This window comes from Centruroides sculpturatus, unplaced genomic scaffold (assembly GCF_000671375.1).
Source record: "Centruroides sculpturatus isolate CEXI.00-Female unplaced genomic scaffold, Cexi_2.0 scaffold3, whole genome shotgun sequence".
Classification (NCBI taxonomy): Eukaryota; Metazoa; Arthropoda; class Arachnida; order Scorpiones; family Buthidae; genus Centruroides; species Centruroides sculpturatus.
Window position 1 is genome coordinate 550,968 of NW_019384366.1, and position 9,354 is coordinate 560,321.

Genomic DNA, 9,354 nt, shown 5'->3' on the forward strand with positions numbered 1-9,354 from the left:
TTTAATTTGTAATATTTTTTCTGTTAATTTTCCTTTTTATGAAGACTTAATACTGTATAATACTGCCTAAACAGTGCTATACCGTTTTGTATTATAATTATTTCTTATTTTTTTATGGTCTGAAAAATAACACTCAATGATTTTCCCATTTGTAATGATCCTATGGAAATTATTAATTGATTTATTTATATTATTTATATAAATAATATAATCATATGTCGCTCATACGATTTATTAAGAAAATATAAATAGCATCTCCCAATCTTCTCTTATAAAATACTATTTAAGTAAGTTTTAATATTGGAAAAAGATTAAAAAATAATTTTATTTTATTAATTATTTACTTTCTAAAAAATTATTTTCTTTAAAAATTATTTTACTTTAATCAATAATTTTTTTAAAAATGATAAAGTGTACTTAAAAAATTAGAATTTTTATATTTATTTTCTTAATTTTTAATTATAGAGAAGTATCAACAAAATAAAGATATAAATTGGTAAAGTCGAGAAGGAATTGTTAAAATTCTGAAAGAAATAAAGGTAAGTCGAGCTTCCACAAAGCTTAAGTTATCTGAAAAGTATCCTTCTAATAATGAAATCTTTCTATCAACAGAAAGATTATTCTATTATGTATGACCCGAAAAAGGTGATAATAAATCGAAAAAACCTTTTTAGCTCCTAGTAATTAATTTGAAAACATGGAAGATGTTGATCCGTTTTGAAAGAGTATCTTCCCTTTCAAATAACTTAATTAATCTTTTATATTATAGTATATTTTTTAAATTTTATTCACTGCCAGTAACCTTTAGACAATGCAGGTTTACGAGATGACTCTTGGGGTATACGAGATTAGATCATCAGAGGAATGTTAATATACGGGACAAAGTGGGAGCATGGGATACAAGTTTATCAGAGGAAACGGCTACATCATATCAATAGGATGGAAGATGATAGAATATCCAAATAGGTTTTTAATTACATACCTAAAGGTAAACGGAATTGAGTGATCAGAAACATTTTTAAAATTGAATGATGCAGAACAGGATACGAGATCTGGACTGGTTTAGGATGATGCTGATAATGATGATTCTATTCATGAATTAATATCTTTATTTCATTGAAAGTTTATTGTACTACAGTTTTAATTTTTATTATTGTCAAAATATTTAATTTTATAAATAAATTTTTGTGTATATAAATGTTTATTTCATTATAATTTGATATTTTATACTAAACAAATAACTTATAAACATGGGTTATTTGTTCGGTTAATTTTTATTTTTAATAAAATTTGGTAATGAAGTTATAGAGCAAAAGTATAATTAATAATTTTATAATAACAATTATAAACTTTTAACAAAAATGCCAAAAGTGACGATATTAATAAGCATTAAAATTGTAATTTTTAATATTAACACAATACTTTTTTAATTCCAATTTTTATTTTTTAACTTAAAATTATTTCTTATTTTAAAAATTATTTTATAACAATTTTTTGTTTACTTTATAGAAAAATACAAAATAAAAACAAAATTTTAAGTGTACTAATAAGTTTAATATTCTTTAATCACCATAAAAACCTTAACGTACAGTACAGTACAGTACAGTACGTACATGATTGAGAGAAGTGAGATGGAACTTACTCTCTTCGAAATCCACAAAAAATATGTGAATAAAACAATAAAAAACAAATAAAATGATGATCTTTAATATCATTCAAAATATACTTTTATTTACATCACTTTTCTATCATGTGTTGTTAACATCAAGTTTGAAGTTCCTTGTATCCAGGATCCTGCCAAATAGACCTGCTGACTATCTGGGCCTGCTCTTATGTGCTAATATTTTGCATAAATTACTTTACACGTTTTCAAAATTTTACAAAAAAAAAGGTTTTATATCTAAATATTTAAGCATTTTGATTTTGATCCTGCATACTTTAAAATATTTCAATACTACTCAGGGATAGATTTAAACAGCTGCAGCTAGGGCCTTTTGTTGAGCCTGTATCTTAGGGCCTCATATTTTTACATGTTCTTATTTGGAAAAGAAAAGAGCATGCTATAGGCCTAAATTATGTTATAGCTTAAGCCCCTTTCTAACTTTGATGAAGTTCCTTAGATATTTAAGATTCATATTTAATACGATTTATCTTTCATTATAATTTATTGTTTTTTATATATTTAAGAATTTTTAAAATAATTTTACTAAAATAAAAAAGTTAACTTAATAATTATTTAATTTGAATTTAAAAAAATCTATAGTTAAGAATAAAAATGTACGAAGTTAAAATTAATATCGAAATATATAGGGTAGCCTCAAAATTTAGTTAACCACTATATGTATAGAAAAGAATTATTCCAAATTATTTTAACTTTTTAAATTACTTTTAAACATATACATGATAAACTGACTTTTGGGCCATTCTAGGTATATATTAATATAATTATACATGTAAAGAAAAATGATAATATTTCACTTTAATTTTTTAATAAATAAATTAAAAAAATAATTAATTTAGATAATAATATATTTCAAATATGTCAATAATATTCAAATATTTTAAAACATAAGTAATATAGATTTTTATGAATATGATTTATTTACAAAATTGTTGGACGTATTAAAGAGTAAATATTGAAATAAATAAATACGATAATTTTAAGAGATGATAAATAAACTAAACGACGTATCTGTTGGAAGAAGATGCTGTATCTGTTGGAGGAAGATGCTGCATCTGTTGGAGGAAGATGTTGTATGTTTTGCTGTATGATATTTGTTGGAGAGGAATGCTGTATCTATTTAGCGTACAGTATATCTACTCGCTGAGCCAAATAATAAAGAAAATTTAATATTAAATAACATTCTTACGTTTTACATATATTCCAGAAAATTTAGAACAGTCATATAAATTTTTATGATAAAATTAAGCTTCTTTTATCTCTCATAAATATCACCTACGTTATAGCTTAGTTTTGTTTAGCTTGTGTAAGATGTATAACAATATAAAATAAATGAAGTGAAATGAAGTAAAAATATATCATAAAGGAGACATTTTATCTCAGTTAAAAATAGACATAAGCGAGTAAAGTAATCATATAAATGTACCATATTTCCGTCCCGTAAGAGCATGCTCATACACGAGTATGCTTTTATATCCAAGTATAAGAGCATGCACTTATAAATGGGACAAAATCGGCAAAAGTACCTAAGAACGCAGTATTTTTTTTTAAAAACACTTTTACTGTGTCAATGCCTTTAAATTTAATTTACATTGATACAGTGTAATGCTCTTATAAGACAAAATAAGCTGACACGCATAAGAGCACGCTCTTATCTGAGCGGAAATACAGTACAAACGAGACAAAAAATTATATGTGTATTTAAAATATTAAACATCTTTAAAGTATTTTATAATTATATAATGAGAACACAATTAAATTAAATTTCGGAAAATAGAGAGCTGATTCAAAATTATCGCCTCCTTTCGTTCAGCTTCTTCTCAAACATGACAGTAATGCTGGATAAACAACAATTCAGAGGAGGACAATAAAATGTCATTTGTTCATCGAAAACAAAACGCATTAAATTTCAGATAAATTTATTGAGAAATTAAGAATATGTTTTATTATATAAAACGATTTGGCAAATATATTAGCAGTATATTTCAACCAGGAATAAAGAGTCACACAACAAACTTGCATAAAAGATGAATATTTATAGAAGTTACTAATTATTTCCCTACCTCGCGAGACAATTTATTATCAACTATGGCCTCTAAAATAAAATGAATTGGTGGGTCTATGATACGGGAATATGCGCCACAAGTAGCTATAGAGTTTCACACAAGTGTATAATAAATATTTGTGACAAATAACGGAGGATCACGACTATTCGATTCTTGATATCTATCACGTCTGCACATTAGTTATAAACAGAATATGTGGATTCCCTATGTAGTTGTTGGGACAAATTCTATTTGTCATATATATAAGTGTATATTATATGTAGCTATATGCAAGTTTTCTTATTTTTTATCAGTTTCTTGACAATTACACGTTATCTCTTTTCATTCTCAACGAATTTTAGTATAGAGTTACAGTATTTATTATAATTTCTCCGTAAACAACTTTAAAAATTTAAGTTACTTATAAGGCCATCTGTCGATATATAAAAGAATTAAGAAGTATAACTAATCAGTTCTTTATTAAAATTTAAATCTTGCAATTATATAATTATTTTCGATTTTAATTAAATTAAAATATTAATAAGTTTAGAAGGTAAATATTCAATTCTGTTTAAATTTTACTTGCAGTTTTATATGCTGCCATCTAGTATTGGAAAGAATTAATATTTTATTTTATTATTTATTTAGAAAAACGTGTTAATTGTAATTAATTTTAAATAAAATAAATAATAAAAATTCAACAATAATCAAAAAGCATTTAATGTTACAATATAGAGAAAGATGAGATTAAATTTGTCATTTAAATTTTGAAGATAAAATTGCGATAATATTTACAAATAAATCGCTTAAAACGTATTAAAATTATTGAGTAATTGTTAAAATTTTGTAATAATTTACACTAGAATCAAATTATAATTGTAAGTTCTAAATTCTTTTTTAATGTATATATTAACTTCAAACGCAAATCTTTAAGAGAAAGAAGAAGCTCAAGAGCAATAGAATACACTAAAATTGTTTATTCCACATCGAGTAAATATAGAAAAATCATTCAGTACATTAAGAAAAATAAAGTAATAATAAATTAAAATTTTAAGAATCGATATATTTTATAACATTTTATATAAGTGAGATTCATATTATTGAAGGGATAAAAAGATATTTTCCTGAATGCAATAATTCATCTGAGCTNAAAGGCATCTTCATCTGGACTCTGCTCTGAATGTTGTAATTTTTATCAATAAAATTCGCTTTTTTTCTATTGCATAGAAAGTCTTTATGCAAATTTAATAAGAAAAAACATTTTAAGATGTGTTTAAATATATATCAAACAAATAAACATTCATTATAGGTCCATACAATGGGTATGAAGTTCCTTTATATTCAATGGCACATTGCCTAGTTAACAATGTTTATCATCAAGGAAATCAATCGTTATCTCTGCTACTTCAATAAAAATGATTACAATTTTTTTCCCTTTTTACATTTTTTTGTCTCTTCAACGATGTCTTCTTCAGATAACATTCAGGGAATGACGAAATAAACTTTTTTATGTGTGTAAAACAAGCATTAAAATGTCCATCATCTCCCTTTATTGGATAATAGAACGTGAAGATTGATCTAAATCATCAAATTTGTGTAACCACTTCGATAGTTATATGCTAAACTTCTATTTTGGAAGTAATTAGGAATGCTTCAGTGCTTACTTTTTATCGTGCTGATGCAACGAAATATTTTTCCAAGAATTTCTAACAGGCTACTCAATGAAAAGATCATTAACTTTAAAAAAAAATTGGGTTGCAATTTAAAAAAATTGTCCTTTCTTAATCTCGAGAAAGGTGTTAAATAGACGAAAGTCGAGACCAGATATGGAAAGATTAGGGGCGGGAGGTCCCGGTTAACAACATACGATTTCAATTAAAAAATTTAGAAAGGAGTTACATAGATGGATGGCACGACTCTGTAGTTGTCAGGAAAAGTATGAAGTACAGGGGCAAGACACTAATCATTTGAGATCCAGATCATATATTTTAAATTGAATAAATTTAAAATGCGATTAAAACTTACAGCTCATTCTTATTACATTTATTTTATGTGCTATTTCACTAGATTATTTATTTAATATAACATAATTTATTATAGAATATTCCGTTTTAATACGGTTTGAGCCCTTAATGACGTAGCATCAAGCGGTTGAAGTAGGCAATTGTACAATTAACCGTAAGTAATTTCTTGTTGATATTCCACAAGAAGGATTATCGCTTGAATGCGTGAAGCAATGATCCATGATCGAAAGAATTTTTCTTCTTTTGTCACCCATCCTCGTTTCTACAGACCCAATAATCTTCAATAATCTCGCTTGTCACCAAGCTTTACTAGTACCACCGTGAAGTGTTAAAACAGCAGTTTTTGTAGATTTCTCAACACTAAAACATCCCTGTTGAACAGAAGATTAAAGGAAAAAAACACACAGGATTCCTTTATCTCAAATAATTTTAGTATTATTTAAAGTTTTATAGAAGAATTTTCATTCTAGAGATAGATTCGTCGTATATACTTCTGTGGCATTCTTTATGTAGCTTCAAATGTAAGTAACCAGTCAGAAGAAACATCAAACTCGTTCCGAGTCTGGTTTATTTGATATTTTATTTGATTTCTGCAGCAAGAAGAATTGTTTTTACTCTTCTAAAATACTAAAAAACTGAGCTTAATCCTTATCCCTTCTTCAATTTGCTTACCTTCTTGAATACGAAATTGTTACCTGGCACGATGCTGCGTATACACTCTACTTTGATTTTATTTTCTCGATTTTTTTGGTTCAGAATTGATTGAATAAAGTAAAATTTTTATATATTTGATTTTTAAAAAATGTTATTTGAATAATATATATTTACTTAAACTATAGAGATGCGAAATTCTATAAAAATTCTAAAAAAATGATCCATTCGCTTATAGGAGAATGACAAGAATAAATGGCAAATATAGCGAAATAAAATATTAACGAGTAAATTAGAGGCAAAAATTAAGAAAATATAAACTAGAAAATGCTCTAAAATATAACATTTAATTGCAAAATATAGTTTTTAATTTAGAAAACAAACATAAAATTAAGAATCTGATGTATAAAAGTGTAAACGTGCAAATAAAAAGCTAATTAACCGTATCTAAAATCTAAGATTTTACAATAAAAGAGAATTTTATAACAAGAATTAAAAGCCGTGCAAAAATTGAGATAACCGAGCTTTCATTATAATTTAAATAATAAAATTTAAGCGGACAAAACAACGTAAAATGATTATTTGAACTTATGTTTCCTTTAGTTTTAATTTCTAAAATAAAATTTGAAGCTAAATCTTTTCTTCATACGGACACGTATTTTAGCTAAAAATTTAATTATTTTTAAAATTTTATATAATTTTATAATTTATTANAAAATCTACTCGTTCATTCGCCATTCGATAATTTTAGAACACAAAAATAAATAAATATATCCACAAACAGAACTGGACTTAGACTTGTGATTCTAAGATAGAACATCTGATAGGCCTTTCCATTAACTAAATAATATATAAAAATTCGAGACCCTATGCTATAGACTCATAAAGCGAGGCCCTAAATTTGCGTGCCAATTCGGTGTTCACGAATTACATAAATTATTATAAAAATTTTAGCATCTCTTGATGAGAATCATTAGTTCTGAGCTTACGAATGTTCTATCTTTTACATTTCCTCATTCGTCATTTTTAATTCTTACATACAATAAGGATAATATCTTAATTTCAGAAGCAATTAAATCGAAAAGTAAGTTTTTATGCTGTAAAAAATAGAAAAAAAAAATTATGAAACGATAAAAAGAATACCATAGCAACGCAATTTTCTATATTGAATCATTGCACTCGTAGTCTTTTTTTTTAATTTAAAGTAGTAAGGTTTTGATGAGTTTAAAAAAATATATAGACTATATAAGATAAAATAACAAATATCAGCACGATTTGTTTTTATAGAGATTTTAAATAAGAAGAGGAAAGAGAGGATGAGTATCTGCTCTGAGTCAAAAACAGATGCAACAAACAACATCACGACAATGGCAAAAGTCAGTTTCAATATCCAGAAACAACATAAAAATATTACACTGCCATATTTACTTAACATTTTTCCAAGAAAATTTTCCTGGATATTCGAAATGGCACACGTTTAATCGTTGATATTACGTTTAATAAACATATTTATGACTTTATTAATTAAATTTAACTACTAATTATAATCTTAAGTGTTAAATTATAATCATTAAAAGTGCGAAATTTAATTATAAAAAAAAAAGAAAAATATTAAAAATACGATTAAACATGGAGAAAATGCAAGAGGAAGAAAATTAAGAAGTAAGCTCGAGTTGACGCTGTAATATACTAACTAATTAATGAGATAATCAAGCTAAATTAAGAAAACGGATTTAATCATTCCGGTAAGTTAGTAAAAGGCTTGATTTGTATTCTTTCAATTATCCAACCGCGAGTAGAAAATGGCGTAAACCATCATGAATTGTTAACGGTTGGAGGAAACCATAAGATGATATACACCATCGTGTTTTCATGCTTCAGGAAGCAACAATCTCGATATTCAACAGAGATTATTAAAGATATAATTGAATAGGAGAATTACAAAGTAAGTTTTATCAGGACTAACTAATCGACTGGAAGAAAAGAACGTAAGAATGCCAGCAGATATACTGAGGATGCAGGAAAACAAGTAAAATAAGTCAGCTAGACGTTGCCCAGGAGATGTTAGGAGAGAGTTAGAAATGAGCGCGTGTCTGTGACTGTGTATATATGTATACTGGAATAACTTTGTCATAAATTTTGTCCAAGGTACAGCTGCATGTTTATCAGTAGAATTTGCTGAACAGATCAGAAAAGCGGAAAAAATAGCAATGCCATGTTTTGTTGAGATGTCTGCGGATGCCTGATAGCAAATGTTAGTTTGCCAACTTTTTATTCAACATAAGGTATTTCAGTTTTACACAGTTTTCAAGTTAATCTTTATTTGTTCTACTAAACTAAGAGAAACAATAATATTTGTTTAGATTATTATTAAAGGTGATTTTTTTCTTGCATCAGGAAAGCCTACATCACCAAATTATGGGTAATTTTATGTTAATGTACATATTTTTTGTTAGATATTTAAGCTTAGAATGAGCTTGAGAGGCAGGTGAATGTCTAATTTAACTAAAGATTACAAAAATTTTATGTAGTTAATATAAAACTGATGATAAAATATTTATGATGTACTCTAAATCGATAAAATTTTGATAGAATCTCCATTAAGTTGATGATTTTTTCTCAGAATTTTTGAAATTAAATTAATTAATTTTTAAAAAATGATAAATCTTTTAAAATTCTTAATATGTAAGTGTTTTTACAAGACGATTTTATATTTTAATTTTACATTTATAGCTTAAAAATGGAGCTTTAATATTTAAAATTTTAGCAAAAATTGAAACTTGAGAATTAGTTTCTATATAAAAAATTGTTTTAAAAAGTTTAATTTATTCACTAAATATTTTTTATTTATTTAATAAATTATTTTCTTCACGTAACATTTTTTACTGATTATATGATATAAAAAATAAAAAAACAATTAACTTTAATATAATTATAATTGTTAAAACAGCAG